The sequence below is a fragment of the Kogia breviceps genome, chromosome 2 (genome assembly GCF_026419965.1).
Source record: "Kogia breviceps isolate mKogBre1 chromosome 2, mKogBre1 haplotype 1, whole genome shotgun sequence".
NCBI classification, from domain to species: Eukaryota; Metazoa; Chordata; class Mammalia; order Artiodactyla; family Physeteridae; genus Kogia; species Kogia breviceps.
The window spans coordinates 156,211,092-156,231,123 of record NC_081311.1 but is presented as its reverse complement, the minus strand read 5'-3'; the positions used below and the strand labels follow the sequence as shown (position 1 = coordinate 156,231,123).

Sequence of the window (20,032 nt, the reverse complement as noted above, 5' to 3'; positions counted from 1 at the left end):
CCTCATTTTTTAGGTAACTTCTCTCCTTCTTTCATTACGTCTCCCCTCCTTCCTGCCTTCTTTCTTTTCACTCTTCTTTCCTTCCTTCCTTCATCTCAGAAGATGAAAATTATGAATCACTATTCTTTAATATAGTATTTTAATACATTAAAAACATATTCAGGGGACTTCCCTGGTGGCGCAGTGCTTAAGAATCCGCCTGCCAATGCAGGCAACATGCGCTCGATCCCTGGTCCGGGAAGATCGCACATGCCGCGGAGCAACTAAGCCTGTGCGCCACAACTACTGAGCCTGCACTCTAAAGGCCACGAGCCACAGCTACTGAGCCCGTGCGCCTAGAGCCTGTGCTCCACAACAAGAGAAGTCACCGCAGTTAAAAGCCCTCGCACCGCAACGAAGAGTAGCCCCTGCTCGCCGCAACTAGACAAAGCCAGTGCACAGAAACGACGACCCAAGGCAGCCAAAAATAAATCAGTTAATTAATTAGATAAATTTGAAAAAAAAAATTCAGGTAATTAAAGAAAAATTTATAAAACACCTGTGGTAAAAGCCACATTTTTTTTTTTTTTTTTAATTTTTTTTGCGGTACACGGGCCTCTCACTCTTGTGGCCACTGCCGTTGCGGAGCACAGGCTCCGGACGCGCAGGCTCAGCGGCCATGGCTCACGGACCCAGCTGCTCCGTGGCATGTGGGATCTTCCCGGACCGGGGCACGAACCCGTGTCCCCTGCAAAGGCAAGCGGAATCTCAACCACTGCGCCACCAGGGAAGCCCACACACTTAATTTTTAAAAGACCTTATATTTCTACCAAAAACTGTAAAAATGTGTAAATATATTTCAGTGTGTATGGAAATAGAGCACCTATTCAATACAGGCTCTTATTAAGCATTTTTGTAAATAGTCCCATAATAGAGGCTATTCAAATGAAGGGAATCAAGAAACAGTGGTTGATTCCTCAATGAAAAATCAGACCAGAAAGCACTCATTAACTTGGATTACATAAAGAGTCATTAGTTTAATTTTTCCAGTCCTGTGGAGTTTCATTTTATTCATGTTAATATCCATGAAATGAGTAATGTATTTAAAGGCAAATTTCAGCAAGCTGTAATACAGTGTTCCAATTTCCCACAGTTAAGGAAAGGTGGGGAGACGAGTTTTACTAATCCCTGTCTCTATTCTTAATTGAGTGCAATATCATCCATAACTGGATATAATTAACTTAAATTATACAAACACTATTTGATAAAATCTGCAATACCTCCTATAGCAATATAATTCAGCACAAAAAAGGTGTATAAAAGTATCTACTGTTAACCAAATAATTATTATTTTACAGATGAGAAAGTCTCAGAAATGCTATGATCACAAGTATTTTGTATGACTGGTTATGTTCCAAGGCCTTTCTTCAGCAATCAAACATTTTCAGTATCGAGGTTTTGCAATCATTCTTTATGTTGCTCTATCACAAAATATTAGTATACCAATTTAAACTGCTGCTCTTTTGCTCAATGGGACTTATATACAATGGTGCACATTTCACTGTTAATTTAATATATACATACATTGTGCTTTGCTGTCACCACCACCTCTCACCAAAACAAAAACGACAAAACAAAATACATTCTCATGATAGCACCCTGGGTTTCCCTTGCAGACCTACACTTCTTTCCTCCTTCCTGGTAGTTATGTTTGCCTGAGGGTGATTCTAGGTCCAGGACTGGCCAATAAATGCACTATAACCCTAGTCATAATTATTCATTTCAGGAATGGAAAGTTGGACTAAGTTAAAACAAAGAAAATCAAATCAACCCCTTTCTAAAACTATTTAGAAAGAAACAATCCCTATTCACTTGAGTTGACTAACTGGGGGATTGAAAGTCTAGAGGTTATTTTGTCTTCAGGATTCCTGCCCTAAAATGAATCCAACTCAGTGAAAAACAAAGCTATGAGGGTGAGTGCCTGGATTCAGCCATGTCTGAAGCATCACTATAGAACTTTCAATTATGATAACCAACACATATTTTGTTTTGCTTAACTGAGTTTTAATTGGTTTTCTGTCAAGTACAACCAAATAATCACTCTCAAATATGTTATTACTAGTGTGTAATACACATTTTGTTGAATTTGTATGTGACTTTTGCTAAATTGAGCTCACAGTATAAAATAATAATGGGCCAAAATGACTGATATATTAAAAACAATAAAAATGTTCTACAAAATTGTTATTCAGCAACTCTTTTGGTGTTTTGAAGGTATCTGTTGTTGTTGGAAGCTGAAAAGGGACATGATGTGCCTGCAGTAGATTTTTCAGAATTAGGAGGGCAAAACATATACTTTAAAATGTTTGTGTTTCCTTAGGAAATCATACAATATAGCCTTTCATTAAATTTAGGTTGGAGTAGGACATTAATCACATCTTCACTTTTGTTGAAGACAGTATAAATGTGATTGGTTTAAACAATTCTAAATAAACAGATTCGGGATAGATGTGAACAACTTAATAAATCTGATATGCAATAAGAAATGTGGAGCTTTACTAATTAAAAAGTTACACAAGGGGCTTCCCTGGTGGCGCAGTGGTTGCGAGTCCGCCTGCCGATGCAGGGGACACGGGTTCGTGCCCCGGCCTGGGAAGATCCGGCTGGGCCCGTGAGCCATGGCCGCTGAGCCTGCGCGTCCGGAGCCTGTGCTCCGCAACGGGAAAGGCCACGACAGTGAGAGGCCCGCGTACAGCAAAAAAAATAATAATAATAATAAATAAATAAAAAGTTACACAAGATGAATAATATCTCTTCCTTCCTACAGAATTAATATTATGGTTTATGTGAAAGAAAATAAAAAACTGATAGGCAGCTGAAGAGAATTATTCCAACCTGATTATACTCTAATAAGGTACTTTCTTATTTCTTTGAAGCTTTTCAGAAAGGCACTAGCTAAGTAAACCTTTTGTGCCTTACTAACTGGTCTAGAAGTTCCTAAAGCAACTATCTATCTGCTTTGACACCTGGACCTTTTATAGACTTTCACTGTCTGATAAGGATTTTATATAAACTATGTGGTATCTGAATGACCTATATTTTTAAAGAAAGACTTGAACTATCAGTGTTTATAGAACTGGAAAAATAAACTTTATTTTATAAAAGACCTAAGGATATATAAGACACCTGGGTCTACAATTTCACAATTTCATTTTTAAGACTGGGTGTACAAGATATCATAAGGCACTAAAATGTTCTCCCTAAATATTAGCTATAAAGAAATAAAAGTTTCGCTTACTGAAGTTCATTTTTCTTCATTGTTCCTTTGTTAAGAAAAAAAAAAATTATGGCCATTTTCCTTTTTTCTTAAATAGGTTTAAATATACTATCTAAATATGCATTGCTACCCAAAGGCACCTGATTCTTTTCTAGAAACTTCTCTCCATTTTACACCCTCTTTTTAGACCTAAGCCCCATCTCAAACAGAATTCAACAAACTATAATCACCAAAGAAAGAAGTCATAGATTACAAATATATATATTTGAATCATTCTTTCCCCTGACCTCTCAGGATAGAGACTGTGCTATAAAATAAATATATAAAATACTTAACAATAAACAAGCATTATATTTACCCAAGCTATAAACATCTTTCTCTTCAGCCTTCTCTGTTACACATTTTCCTCACCAGAAGAGAGACATTTCTATCTTGAATTGACAAAAGACAAAAAATATCTCAAACTCTTTCAGTTATTCTTCAGTTACTCTGTGATAAATGAAGATAGCTTCCTATCTGTGAGCAAAGAAGATTGCAATCAACTCATCTGAGCCTAATCTCCTGAGGCACAAGGTCTCAAAACCCAATGATATAATATAGCATAGATACAGCAAGCGTTTTCTTGGTTCACAGATTTATGGGAATAGTAAGAGGTGTGGAAATGTCAACATAATTAGGTCAAGTCTAATTTTATTTGACAATTAAATATTTTATAGGTAAGTTAGGTCAAAGTAACCTACAAAGCAGTTGTAACAAGTTGCCTGTAACACTTATCCTCCCTTTCTCCTGGGGTATTTGCAAAGGAGTTATGTATGAAAGCACTTTCAAAACTGTAAAGGACTATACAAAGAGCAGATCCTATTACTAAGCCAAAAAAGATGCATTCCAAACTTAAGCGTCCATCGACAGATGAATGGATAAAGAAGATGTGGCACATATATACAACAGAATATTACTCAGCCATAAAAAGAAATGAAATTGAGTTATTTGTAGTGAGGTGGATGGACCTAGAGTCTGTCATACAGAGTGAAGTTAAGTCAGAAAGAGGAAAACAAATACCATACGCTAACACATATATATGGAATCTAAAATAAAAAAAAAAAAAAAAAAAAAAACGGTTCTGAGGAACCTAGGGGCAGGACAGGAATAAAGACGCAGATGTAGAGGATGTACTCGAGGAAACAGAGAGGGGGAAGGGTAAGCTGGGACGAAGTGAGAGAGTGACATGGACATATATATACTACCAAATGTAAAACCACTGATAGCTAGTGGGAAGCAGCCGCATAGCACAGGGAGATCACCTCAGTGCTTTGTGTCCACCTAGAGGGGTGGGATAGGGAGGGTGGGAGGGAGACGCAAGAAGGAGATATGAGGATATATGTATATGTATAGCTGATTCATTTTGTTATAAAACAGAAACTAACACACCATTGTAAAGCAATTATACTCCAATAAAGATCTTAAAACAAAAAAGATGTATTCCAGGAGCATTTATGACTTGTGCTGAAAAGGTAAAATTTACAGCCAAATTTCCCTTTTCTAACAAGTGATATCAGAGTCCACAAATGCATGTAAACTTTTGCAAAGACATGTCATTAGAATTCAACACTGAGCCACAGAAAATAGAAAAACATGTAATACCAACTATGTCTAATTTCCAAACTGTGAGTAGTTAAAAGAAGTAGGGCTTCCCTGGTGGTGCAGTGGTTAAGAATCTGCCTGCCAATGCAGGAGACACGGGTTCGAGCCCTGGTCCAGGAAGATCCCACATGCTGCGGAGCAGCTAAGCCCATGTGCCACAACTATTAAGCCTGCGCTCTAGAGCCCAGGAGCCACAACTACTGAGTCCACGTGCCACAATTACTGAAGCCCGCGTGCCTAGAGCCCGTGCTCCTCAACAAGAGAAGCCACCGCAATGAGAAGCTCACACGCCACAATGAAGAGTAGCCCCCACTCGCAGCAACTAGGGAAAAGCCTGCACGCAGCAACGAAGACCCAATGCAGCCAAAATTAATTAATTAGTTAATTAATTTAATTTAATTTAATAAAACAACCCACTTTATTTTTAAAAAGTAAATGATTAAAGAGCAGTCTTTTAATGTTCTGAATCTATTATTATGAGGAAAGTAATAGTATTAGCCATAGCAGGTCACTCCTCTGGAGCACTCATGACTAGATAAAACTGGGCAAACCAGTCTTCATCTTTTTGCTATGCATGAAAGCATTTAAAATCAAATCAGTACAGTACATTCTTTTAGGCAATGAAGACTTCATTTAATATCAACAAAGATGTTACCAAGAGCACTGTAACGACTCAACAGCAAAAGAGGTGAAATTACAGAAACAAAAAACTTCCAGTTTCATAGATTGAGGCAAAGAGGAAACAATGAGCAAGGTACCTGTTTAAAAGATTTACCTGTCTCCAAAATATGACTGAAAGCTAGTTCTCTAATTTATAATAATCAGACTATGATGTTATAAAGATGTTCTTTCCTCATGTCCTCCCCAGTTTTATTCATCCAATGAACATTTATTAAATACCTGCTCAGTGCTCTGCACTCGGGATACAGATGAAGAAATGGAGCTTCGAATCTAGTAGAGGAATCAGACATGTAAGTGTGGCGAGCATTGCCCTCTGAGGAAGGCGCCATTAAGACCCTCATAAGCCTCAGGGCCCGATTGTACTCTCCTTGGTATGCATCCTGGACTTTATGCTATGAACGTAAAAAAGGAGATGGCCTTTGGCCAAATCGCTCCAGGGACCTTCTCAGTTACTGGGAGTCCCTGGTTGTTCCCTAAAGCTAGGAAAAGCAACCCTGGAGGGGAAATTGGTGCCTTTGAGGGAGAAGCCGAGAAGCCAATCAACCAGCTGATGCTGATAAGGCGTGACTAAGCCGAGAAGCCAATCAACCAGCTGATGCCGATAAGGCGTGACTAAGCCGAGAAGCCAATCAACCAGCTGATGCCGATAAGGCGTGACTAAGCAAATTCCCTGCTTTAGGGGTATATATATGGCTATGCTTTGTTATTAAACTTGCCTTGCAACCATCAGTTGCTTGTGCCCTTCTGATCCCATACCTTGGTGCATTCAGTTCCCTACCCCCTCTCGTCGATTGTTGCTGCACTTTGAGGACCCGCCGCGGCTGGCGGCATGTAAGCATATTATAACTTGTTATTATAAAAGCAAAAATAGATGTCATCTTATTAGGAGCTTGCATCTAACTTAATTCTTGATTTCTAAATAGTAATCTATTTAAACTAGGTGAGCCACTGATGATGATTAATCTTTTAGGTTCTTCTAACTTTTCAAAATGTTTTCACTGGTATAACAACATTTTATTTTCAAAATAACCCTACCCATATGTAGGGCTGTGTTTCCTTATTTTTCCAAAAAGATAATCAATACAGTCAAATATTGAGAGATGAATTGCAAGCATCAGAACCAAGACACCACAACTCAGTAACTCTACTTTCTATTCATGACTAGTGGATAACACATATAGTTTGCAAGCTAAAATCCTGGGTACTAATTGTCATTTTATTTCACACATTTTTGGTGAACTCTAAATTTTTATTGATAATACGGGAAAAGAAAATCCCTCACCCATTGTAGCTAAAGCATGCTTTTGTGAGAAAATTATTCTAAGCTATGAATTGCTTATTATCAATGAAATAATGATGAAATTTATTTTTTGTCTATTAGAACCTGACAAGAAAACCTTTTACAGAAGAAAACAAGACACAGTGTGAAGTCTGAAAGAATATACCAGGTGCTTGTACACAATGAAAATTGCTGCCTAATTAAGGAAACCATACTTTTCAACCTATTTACATCTTGCCAGCTGGATTATAAGTACAGCAATCACAGGCTTACTGCCTATCTGAATTAGATTAAAAACTGCATCACTTTCTTTGTGCTTGGTACATAGTACATGCTCAATAGATACATAGGAAAGATTTGGGGGAGAAACAGCCAAAAGACTGCTAGAAGAGAGAAAAGTCTTATGAATAGTTAGCTTATCAAGTTCCACCTTGCCAAAAATCAAATAAAAAAACGAATAATAATAAAACCACACACATACACACACACACACACACACACACACAAAGAGAAGTAACACATACATTTAAAAGCATTTAAAGACAACCTCCTCTCACATTTTAAAAATTCTGACTCTGCTTTTCTTTTTCTTTTTTAACATCTTTATTGGAGTATAATTGCTTTACAATGGTGTGTTAGTTTCTGCTTTATAACAAAGTGAATCAGCTATACATATACATATATCCCCATATCCCCTCCCTCTTGTGTCTCCCTCCTACCCGCCCTATCCCACCCCTCTAGTTGGTCACAAAGCATGGAGCTGATCTCCCTGTGCTATGTGGCTGCTTCCCACTAGCTATCTGTTTTACATTTGGTAGTTTTTATATGTACATGCCAGTCAATGGAATATTACTCAGCCATAAAAAGAAACGAAATTGAGTTATCTGTTGTGACTCTGCTTTTTGCCAGTGTTACCTGTGTACTATTTGAGTATCTGCTCAGGGACTTTATCCAAGATAGAGACAACACTCTGAGATGCAATCTTTATCACTTTTTAAAACTGAAAGAGCCTTACCTACTTACAGATGTCTCCATTATCAAATAAGTTTAACTCCCTTTCGAAGCTGTTTATATATTTTTAAGCTCCACCTATGGGTTGAAATAACCCGTAAAGTAGTAAATGAAAATTAAGTTGGAAAGAAAAATTTGTGAATTAAATGAGGGTGATAAATAAAATATGCAATGAGAGTCAAGGAAGGCCTCTAAAACTAAGTGAGGAACAATTATTTCTCATTTATTGATTGTTTCATCAAGACCAAAATACATGGAGGGCCAAGGATGAGCAGGTCACTGGGCTAGTGTTTCGGGTTCTCTAACCACTGCACTCCTTGTGCCAAAGTAATTTCTCACTATATACAAACTGGCCATCTGTTTCTCCCAAAATGCCTGCCGTGCCAATAAATCCCATCTATAAGGGTCCTGCCCTCATCCTCCTGCTAAGAGATTAACCTGCCAGGAAGCACTTGGCATAACCCTTCACCTCTGAGGAGACCAGAGTGAGCGCCTGAGCTAAGACTACATCATCTAAGGCTTAAGCGGGGACCTCGTGCAAAAGCTCCACCTAAACAAAGTAACAGTGGGTTTACCTGAATCAAGGACATGTTCTAGATTCTGAACTCTGACATGGAAGAGAATCAGACTATTTGGGGCAGTAAAATAAGACGCAGGGAGAAAATGCTTAACAGATGTTCTGAGGCAGTAGAAATCATGAAGAATAACTACTATGAGTGATCAGAAACTGAGTCAGAAGAAAAAGAAATATAAAGAGAAGATGCTGGTAGCAGCAGGAAAAGCTGACGGCAGGGAGCTACATCATTCCAGTGGCAGAGAATCAACTCTGTCACTAGGGGGCAGAGAGGCAATCAGCTCAGAGCTGTACTGGTTACTTGCCATTTCTGAATCTCAGTCCATTTTCCCTGGGTTCCCTTAAAGGCTAGACACGTGTCTGGGACGCCTGTCTTTTTCATTCCTAAACATAACCTTACTGAAGTAACCTGAGTGAGCCCTTTTCCTCGCATCAGAAGAAACTAACATCATCTCTTCTGTCTGGGCTCAACAGTCACCTAGGGAATCAGTCTTAAAACCACAAATGAACAAAACTTCACCATATAAAACATTGTAAAAATAATAGAAAAAAATGGTATCAAATTAATACATGCTCAAAGAATTATAGTAATCCAATGAAAAGGGAAAAAAAGCCACACAAATTTATATAGCTCAAATCACTGAAAAAAGTGTACTCTCCAAAAATGAAAATATGCTCTACATCTTGTAGACATCTGTTCTCCTACAGCTAATTCAAAAGCAAAAACAAACAAATCTGTGCTGATTTTTCTCATTCTTTATAAGAACAATAAAGCAAACACAATTTATCTACGGCTTCTGTATTTTCTTTGCCACGCGTAAAACATTTCTTTAACTCAAGGCTTAGACTATATCAATATAGTAAAAAATATAATACATTCTTTTCAATTTTATGGACCTCCCAACACCAGGTAGTCCATACTTTTTTTCCTAGATTATCTTTATTTATATATTAGATTTTATTTTCCTATATTATAAAATATTAGGTACAGAATTTTTACCATACTTAAAAATGATATCCTGCAGGGGGGAAGAAGGAAGGAAGATGAGAAAAAGGGAAAGAGAGGGTCAAAAGGGAGAAGAAGAGAGGACAGGACGTAGAAAGAATATAAAGGAGAAATGAATGGATGCAACCGGGGGGAGGAGAAGGGAGGCAAAGGACGAATGCTTACAGTGTGCCATGGGGCATCACCACATCCTTACTCCCAGGCTTCACTGCAGGTCCCCACCCACCCACTCTAGAGCCAAAGCACAGTAGGGAAGAGAGCAAATAGGCTTTTCCATTTCTCATTCATTGATGTTGGTCACTCATCTTACTGGCTGAAGGACATGCTGATTGTTCTGACTCACAGCCTCCTCCCTCCTGAAGCCACCCACTCTGGTAAGAGGATATAGACACCCACGTTCCTAATTGTGCATCCCTTCTGTGGGCCTCGGTATATAACTGTTACTAACTTGGTACCTGTCTGAGTTTCTAGGATAATACTGTACTTCTGTCACACCTCCAGAACTAAAACTTGATAAATAAATCCTACTCGATGACATGGGCTGACCTAGAACTCAAAAAAAAAACACCTGTGAAAGCCCAGGATATATATGTATTATATGGCATCTGATTCTCTATGGCTGTGTCAGACCCATAAGTCAATGCTCCCTGTTGCTTCATCCTGAACTCCTGGAGATAATCTATTTTCTCAAAAGTGCCTGGAGGTAGTCTAAGGTAACCTTGGACACAATGGTTCTGTCCACCCACTGGAACTCAACTGTCTGCCTTATGGCTAAGGCAACTTCCCCAGCCTGTGCCCTCTCCTTTATCCCTTCCGTCAGTTCACACAGAGACAGACAAATGCTGAGATAAGAGAGAAACTGGAATCATTGCTCCAGTAACTAAAATTCATTCATTTAACCAATACTTATTGAGCGTTAGGGGTATGTCCAGACGATAGAGATATAATGATGAACAAGACAGATTCTCTGCCCTCAAGTAACTTATATTCTATTTATCTGCATATATAAACTAAAATCTAACTACATACAAAGGTAAAATCATTGTCTGTTTGTTACTACAACAAATAAAAATATGTGAGCTCTCTTCTTGGAGACAGACCACTCCAAATGAGTTGAGCTTCATTAGAACATGGATGCAGATGCTGAGGGCCTAATACCATGAACCTGGTACTCCGAACATGTTGCTTGGGATGTAAAATCTTGACTTTCCTCTGTGAATTCTCTCCACAGGCATCTCTGTACCAATAAGTTACCCAGGTAATCCTGGGAATCTGAAAGTGTTCTCAGTGGGCACTTCCCGTCCATGTAACAGGACTGCAAACTCCCACGAAGAAAGCCAACAGGAATTTCTCTGGTATTTGCCAGCACAGCATTGTGAAAGGGCTTCTGATTACTTGAGCACCATCGGCAGGATTATCGGATAGGAAACAACAAGGACTTACTTACTTAACTATAGCAAATGATTCTTTTGAGCAACACAGAGAGAGGTGGGCTAGTTCTGAATAAGAGAGATGATAAGTAGCCATAGCATACATTAAAACCACTGCATGTAAATTGAAGATTTTTAATATACCTTTTGAAAAACTGCAAACACAATCTATAATAAGCAATATTACACAAGCATATGAAGTATAACTAGCAAGACCATTGCCACTAGTCAGCTCCCAAAGGTGTCACAAATTACATAAGTCTAAATAAGCCCTTATCTTCATGATTGTCAAAGCTGCTCTGCTCCCAAATTTTTCAACTAGGAAAATGTTGCCAGCTCTTCAAGTTACATCATATTTCTCCCCTTTACTCAACTCCCTATAGCCTGTCACCGTGTCTTGTCCATTTAACTATCAAAAGAGCTCTAGAATCTATTGCATCTTCTCCATTCCCTCTCTGCCAGACACTAATAACACTCTGTCTTGAATCGGACTAACTCTCCTTACCCATATGTTTCCCCCAGATCTTACTCTACCTCCTGGCAGCAATAGCTTGGAAATGCAAATCTTGATTCTGCCACCCACCAATTAACCATCCTTCAGTGCATCCTTGGAATCTGCAGGATAAATTTTACACTCCTCCATAATTTGGTCCCTGCAAACACTGCTAAACCCAACTCTCATCAACCATTACTTGATGCATATCCATTGCTTTCAATAGTTCCTGTTCAATGGATTCAATTCCCTGAGTGACCACAAAGTTATTGCAAAGCATCTTCAAATCCACAGGTGCACCAAGTACCTTCTATAGACTAAAAATGTCACACACGAAGACATACTATAATTGTTCAAAGGTGTAAAAATGAACCCTTGAAAGTACCAAAGGAAAATAGATGTTATAACTCTGAATTCTCACAAGTACAAGTGACAAAAATAATATTTTCCAGAAGAAAAAATAGGCAATGATGTTAACAGAAAAGATATTAAGAATTGGGAAGGAGATAATTTTTTTCAAAATTTAGTATTTCCATTGTTCCTGGGAAATGAAGAGTGGAAATGACTTTCCAGTCACTTAGACAGCTATATCTTCCACCTGCCTTTAAAATCCATGTTGCTTTTTTTTTTTTAGTTAGACAGAGCCCACCTCCTATTAAGCATCAGTTTCTTTTTCTGTACCTACTCTATTCCTTTAACTGGTTGGAAGTAAGTGGTGATAATTCTCCAGATGCTTCAATTGTCACATATTTGATAGAAAAAGCCACTGTGCCCACCAAAGGAATCAGAGAATGTTCTACTCTCTTGGCCAGTATTACCTAGCAGCCTTCTAAATCAGATAATAGAGAAAGAAATAGAGAGAAAGAATCCACACTCTGCAATGTTCAGAGGCTTGTGAAAGAAAGACAATCATTTAATATCTTGGTATATGGCTAGGAGGACTGTAGCTACTCTTTCTGTGAAAGGCCCGGAGTCATCGATGAATGTAAATTTAAGACTTTAGAAGAACAAGCAACAAATTAACAGGTGTACTTGTAAGACCCTCAGGCACTTAATAAGGGAATAAAATTCACATCTGTTCAGTGTCAAAAAGAATCATAAACCGTCCACTGTTTTGTTTTGTTTATAAACATGTGCAGGTGAGTAAGGCATCATCAATTATACCACCTGCAGAAATAAGTCAGTTACATATGTAGAACAATGCTTTTCCTCTTTATATCATAAACCCTAAAAGGTTTTAAAATGTACAAATGCCTGGGCGCTATGCATTTCTAACTTAAATAGTATGAAATAAGGCTTAGGTATGCGTTTCTTGAAAATGACTGGAGAGAAAGGTGTCTGGGGCATAAAATAATAAGTGAATAAATGAAAGAGTGATTGACATAAATGAAGACACCTACTTCCTATCAAATACGTTTACAGAGCAGATCATGTTTTGAATGCTGCATACAATATTTAGCACTTAATATCTAATGGCCAAGATATATGTAATTGTTATCTGCTCAATATTATACAGTACAAACAGTTTAGAAAGGCAAAGAGCTTCAAATTGCTAATTTGTTGGGGAAAATAATTAAGTTTTCAGGTTTATGTCACCATGAAAGAGGAGCTCTTTCCGTGATTGCATGGAATGACAATAGCCTTCAAGTGTGTGGTAACTCATGATATATTAAAACCAAGACTGTTCTTTGGGCTACTTACTTTTCAGTTTTTATAACTTGATAATAAAATTAAATATCAACTTCCACAATAAAATTTCTAGAAGGCAGTTTGTGTCTTATTGCCCTGCCTCAAAATAAGCAGATCTTATCTTCCTATCCTTCCAAATACAGCAGCCAAATAGTTTCCACTCAGTCTCTTCCTCCAGCATCCCATCAGACAAGCGCACTGCCAAGTGTACAGAGATCAAACACTGTGCACACCCTACCCAACCAAAGACCAGATGGCTCACCACTGACTTAGTCAACATTAACAATTAAATCAATCTCCCTGTTAAGAACTCAGAATAAAGGCTTCACAGGTGGAAGCAGCTCTTAGAGCCAAAGGGCTTTCCACAATTTGACACATCCAAGATTTGGTGCCAGAAAAGGTGATGAAAACCTTGGAATGTTTCTAGCAGAGGAAATTTACACTGCTTGAAAAATCAGTGTTAAAAAACATAGAGTTGTTTACAGTGCTCAATCAGGATTCTTTAAAAGCTATGCTAAGTATAGACTTTTTGGGTTGGGATTGAAGAGCTTTCTGTTTGAAATTTATTAGCAGTTCAGAGTAGAAATGAAGCCTGTTTTGGTCAGAATACATTCTTTTTAGTCATGAGGGATACTTTATAAGATCATAACTAGAGAATCTGAGAATGAACTGTAAAAATCATCAGCGTAAACCCATGAGGCACTAACTACAGGATGTCAGTCAAAGAGAATTGAAGATCGAGAGGCAGCAGAGCTTATCTCCAAGGGAGAAACAAAATTCTCCGACATTGAAGAGTTCACATCTCGTTACAAAATGTTAACAAAGCTTGATAATCAAGATATTTTTAAAGCAACTATAGTCATAAAATATGGAACAATCACAAAATAAACACTGAAAGCCTCCACATTTAGCTAGCCCCCAACATTTTTCCTACTCTATTTACTTACCTCTTCTTTCCTTTCTGTGATAAGGACTCTGACAAATCACCTTGCACAATTCCTAAAGCTTACCAATGTATAAGCAACATCTCAAATTGAGTTCACTTTTTTTTTCTTCGTATTGAAGAATAGTTGATTTATAATGTTGTGCTAGTTTCAGGTGTACAGCAAAGTGATTCAGTTAAACACACATTTTTTTTTAAGATTCTTTTCCCTTATAGTTTATTACAAAATATTGAGTATAGTTCCCTGTGCTATACAGTAGGTCCTTGTTGGTTATTTATTTTATATATAGTAGTATGTATATGTTAATCCCAAACTCCTAATTTATGCCTCCTCCCACCCTTCCCCTTTGGTAACCAGAAGTGTGTTTTCTATGCCTGCGAGTCTTTCTGTTTTGTAAATAAGTTCATTTGTATCTTTTTTTTTTTGATTCCACATAAAAGTGATATCATACGATATTTGTCTTTGGCTTATTTCACTTAGTATGATAATCTGTAGGTCCATCCATGTTGCTGCAAATGGCATTTTTCACTCTTTATTATGGCTGAGAAATATTCCATTGCATATATATACCACTTTTTTTTCAGGGGAGAGCGTGAACACAGTCCCCCACTACCACAACTATGCAGTCAAGTTTCCCACATTTGGGGAAACCACAGGGGTCAGCACACCCACAGTGCAATGGATGAGCCTCACCCTGGGAAAACCACCTTTGTAATCACGGTTTATACCACTTCTTTATCCACTCATCTGTCGATGGACATTTGGGTTGCTTCCATGTCTTGGCTATTGTAAATAATGCTGCAGTGAACACTGGGGTGCATGTATCTTTTCGAATTATAGTTTTCTCCGGATATATGCCCAGGAGTGGGATTGCAGGATCATATGGTATCTCTATTTTTAGTTTTTTAAGGAACCTCCATACTGTTGTCCATAGTGGCTGCAACAATGTATTGGGTTGGTCAAAAAGTTGGTTTAGGTTTTCCTGTAACATCTTATGGAAGAACCCGAACAAATGTTTGGGCCAATCCAATACATTCCCACCAACAGTGTAGGAGGGTTCCTTTTTCTCCACACCCTCTCCAGCATTTATTATCTGTAGACTCTTTGATGATGGCCATTTGGACTGGAATGAGGTGACACCTCTTTGTAGTTTTGATTTGCATTTCTCTGATAATTAGAGATTGTGAGCATCTCTTCATGTGCCTGTTGGCCATTTGTATGTCTTCTTTGGAGAAATGTCTGTTTAGATCTTTTCTGCCCATTTTTTGATTGGGGTGTTTGTTTTTCTGATACTGAGTTGTATGATCTGTTTGTATATTTTGGAAATTAATCCATTGTTGGTTCTATCATTTGCAAATACAAGTTCTATAGTACTGTTAATGTCGTGTGAAAAAACAAAGTATTTTCCTTCTAAAATTATAAGGAAAAAGGAACAATCAACTATTTTAGGCCTGTCACCTCTCTTCAGGAAAATTAAAATTAATACTAAATGGGCATCAATTTTTAATTCACCTTATATCCATAACTATTAAGCCATTTTTATTCACCACCACTTTTATTTAAAACAACATGACAGGGACTTCCCTGGTGGCGCAGTGGTTAACACTCCACCTGCCAATGCAGGGGACACGGGTTCGATCCCTGGTCCAGGAAAATACCACATGCCATAGAGCAACTAATCCCGAGAGCCACAACGACTGAAGCCTGCAAGCCTAGAGTCCATGCTCTGCAACGAGAAGCCAACGCAATGAGAAGCCCGTGCACCGCAAGGAAGCATAGCTCCTGCTTGCCGAAACTATAGAAAGCCCACACACAGCAGCAAAAACCCAATGCAGCCAAAATAAATAAATAAAAATAAATAAATAAATTTATAAAAAAGAAATGACAAATTTTTCTATGAGACAAAATTGATCACAACCCAATTAAAGGTTTTGATTTTGCAGGTTGTAGAATCATGAAACAAACATAACAGGAAATTTATTTATTAACCTGCTAGAGGAGAAAAACGTTCTAAAAATTTGGTTTAGATCGATAGATAATTTGAGTTAGTAGATAATAGCTTATGTCAGTGTTTTCACTCATTTTAAGGACTGTTAAACATAATCATAGCACCATTTATTTCTCCTCCATAGCTTGTATTAGGCTCACTCTGGAGCCCAATTAATTATCAGTGACTACATCTGTTTTGCTCACTGCTATATCTCCAACATTTGGTACAATGCCTGCCACATAATTGTAACTCAACACATACCTGGTGAAAGAAAAAATTAATGTTTAAAAATATATAAGGAAGTGAGAGCAGGGTAATAGATACTTGAAATTTTTATGTATTTCTTTGGCATCCAAATCCAATTTAAAGTGTTAAAGTTATCCATAAAGAAAATTATCATTGATAAGCCTTCCAATACATCTTTGTAACTGTCCTGTAACTGTGTTGGTATTTTTAAAAAAATCAAAAAGAATTTGTGGTTCTCTTCTCAAAATAAAAAGACCTAAAAGCCAAAAGAATATAGTTGAGTCCATTATCCACTATATAACTAAAATGCTAGACTGATCACTTATTTTTTAAATGTATCAATCACTCAATGTTTTCTGATTAGAAATGGACGTCCAAAAGATGCTCAAGCATCACTAATCATCAGGAAATGCAAATCAAAACCACAATGAGATATCATCTCACACTTGTTAGAATGGCTATTAGCAAAATGACAAGAGATAACAAATGCTGGCAAGGATGTGGAGAAAAGGAAACCCTTGTGCACTATTGGTGGGAATATAAATTGGTCTAGCCACTATAGAAAACAGCATAGAGGGTCCTCAAAAAATTAAAAGAGCTACTATATGATCCAGCAATTCCACTTCTGGGTATTTATTTGAAGAAAACTAAAACTCAAAAAGATATCTGCACATCCATATTCATTGTAGCATTATTTACAACAGCCAAAATATGGAAACAACCTAAGTGTCCATCAACAGATGAATGGATAAGGAAAATGTGATGTATATATTCTGCCATAGACAAAAATGAAATCTTGCCATTTGAGACAACATAGTTGGACCTTGAGGGCATTATGCTAACTGAAATAACTCATGCTGAGAAAGACAAATACCATATGATTTCACTTACATATGGAATCTAAAAGAGAAAAAAAACAAGGCCGTAGATTACAGATAACAGACTGGTCGTTGCCAAAGGCAGAAGGTGGGCGGTGGGCAAAATGAATGAAGGGGATCAAAAGGTATAAACTTCCAGTTATAAAATAAATAAGTCACAGAGACGTACAGCACAGCAACTATAGTCAATAAAACTGCATTGCATATTTGAAAGTTGTGAAAAGAGTAGCTCTTAAAAGTTCTCAAGAAAAAAAATTCTGTAACTATGCATCGTGATGGATATTAACTAGACACTGTGGCGATCATTTCACTGTGTATACAAATGCCAAACCAATATGTTGTGCACTTGAAACTAATTTGATTTTCTGTCAATTATACCTCATATTAAAAAAAAGAAATAAAACCTTACAGATGAAAAAAAAAAAGGCCAATGTTCATGATTTTAATCAAACGATGAACGTTACAAAGGATGGTATTTGAAACAAGCTTATTTTTCTTTACTTTTCTTCATGTAAAACTGTGCAAGAAGTAAGCAGTCCTAGATTTTATAATGTGCAAATTCTATTCTAATGTTATTAAATGTCTCCTAAAAGTTTTTTATTTCTATCATAATATGTAAGGAAAAAAATAATCAGAAAAACAACCATGTAAGATATATATACATCCTTTTATCTGTTTGTGATTTTATAGCTTTTCTCCCATAACTTTGTTTTAGGATCTTATGATTATTATTAAAAATAAACATATCCTTTCTATCCTTTTTCCAATCACCTCAAAAAATATTAACTACTATTCATTTACCCTAAATTTAATATTCAATGGAAAATAATTTATTAGGCAATCAGGTAAATTTAGTGGTTTAGTTTTCAACTCCATGTATTAACTCCTGATTTTATTTTATTTGTCATCTTCCTTCTGTAAGAAGCAACCCTTTTAGAACTACAGTAGCAGGAAGCTATTCAATATTTTCCCCAATATTTCTTAATCTAGATTATTAATACTAAATCTTTTTTTCAATTTATCTCTTGCTTTAATAACATAACTGTTTTCCTTCAGATATTTCTATTTCCTTTTCTTTCCTTTTACCACAATTTGCATAATGTTATCAAGAAATATTTGTCCTAAGCCACATCTTACAAAAGGAAAACATATACAGATACAATACTTCCTGGTGCCAAGTTGGTTTGTCCTTTTGTTCGGTACTTCAAAGCACTAGCCTACCTAAAACACAACCCAAAAGTGTGATCTACCACCACTTTATGGTGGTGGTAGATCCCCCCAATAGATCCCAGTATACACATTGATGAAATGTATATTTCTAATCTAGGACGTATAACATTAATTAATCTTCTTGGCTGATCTTACTGGGTAGATTTCACCTGCTTACCAATACGTGGATCCTGATGAATAAAATTTATGAAGATACAAGGCTACAAAGAAGGTTTTGAATTTTGATAAAATGAAAAAAGATTTTCTCCATCTTCAGAACCATACTGCCAATTAACTAAACATGTTTAAAAGTGAAAATTTTTATTCAAATCATACTGTGTATCAGGGATTCATGTTTATATACATGAATGTAAGTTAATGGTATAAATATACAAAACTAAAGAGACCGTGATTCATCAAATACATATAAGTATATAAAAAAGTAATTTTACTTTTCTAAATGTTACATAACTATGTAATAAGACCACACAATATGTATTCTAAAGGCAAATTTTTAAAAACTTCATCACTTAAAGCAATTAATTGCTCTTTCCTGGTCTAGAAAGTTATTCATCTGAATCCCTGACAAGGTCTTCATTCTATTTTCTATTTTCTCTTAGTCTGGGAGGGTTTTGGGTGTCCAAGTAGTTCACAGGCTACATGAACGTGTTCCAAAAAGTTCCTAGATGACCTAAAATTGCATGCAATATTAGGTGTTTTCATAGGTATTTTGAATATATTCTCAAAAGGACCTATGATCCCAATATGTTAAGAATTGCCACTTAGCATTTATTGCTTCTTCAGTGCACAGGCTGATGTGAATTTGTGAGCGGCGTAAATAAACAGACACACACACACACACACACACACACACACACTCAGAGATTAGTAACATGGGTTAAAAGACTTTAGAAATATTTCACTTAGTTTCTAATTTAACATAGATAAATAAATACATGCAAATAAATTGTCAAGTACAGTGATAACAATACTAAAATACAAGAGTCACAGACAAGAATACCTTAGAGAATACCCTAATTCGCTTACTTGCTCTGCTGTGAAAATGGCCATGTCAATGCTTTACAAACACACTTGCTCAAAGACTGAGAGTTGTTCTTACTTTTTTTGTGGCACAATAAACATCTCATTGCTTAGCTGACTAGCTTGAGAGAACCAAACAAAAAACAAAGCATAAAGCACCTTTTGCAAAATCAAGTTTGACTGGGTAGTTTGACAAAGAAGAAATGGAGGGAGGGAGTAAAAGGAAAGGAAAAGAAACAAAACAGGAGGAAAAGAAACAATATTTTTTCACCCAGGTAAGTAAAATATAAAAATATCAATAAGACCTAATAATCCAAGTATGGCATTTTCTCAGGTTTACAGAATGGATTTTTCACTATTGAATTTTTTAACTGTGTTCTATTTGTACTTTTTTTTCCTTTGATGACATATTTGCCTATCCTATTTCTCCTCATCAGCCTTTTACATCAGTTTTCTATTCGGTCTTTTGGGGTGGGAGATGGTGGGAAGGGCTATCTGTCAAGCCTCCTTTATTACAGACACAATTTTGTTATTTGATAACTTCCTGATTCATGTGATGCTTATTCCTGTGTGTCTTTTTTAACTTCCACAAATGTGTGCTTGAATGAAATGTGAAAGTAAGATTGCGTAAGATTAAAAAAATATTTTTTTTCTTTTTTTAAGT

The 20,032-nt window shown here is 36.8% G+C and overlaps 1 protein-coding gene and 1 non-coding gene across 14 annotated transcripts in view; both read right to left on the bottom strand.

Annotated features, from left to right (window-relative positions):
* GULP1 (GULP PTB domain containing engulfment adaptor 1) overlaps nucleotides 1–20,032 on the bottom strand; it is a 262,224-nt gene that overhangs the window by 177,102 nt on the left and 65,090 nt on the right. The gene's annotated exons all lie outside the window — the stretch shown is intronic.
* LOC131751661 (U1 spliceosomal RNA) lies at nucleotides 14,586–14,743 on the bottom strand. The gene has a single exon (XR_009334234.1). It is a non-coding gene; the product is annotated as a U1 spliceosomal RNA (small nuclear RNA).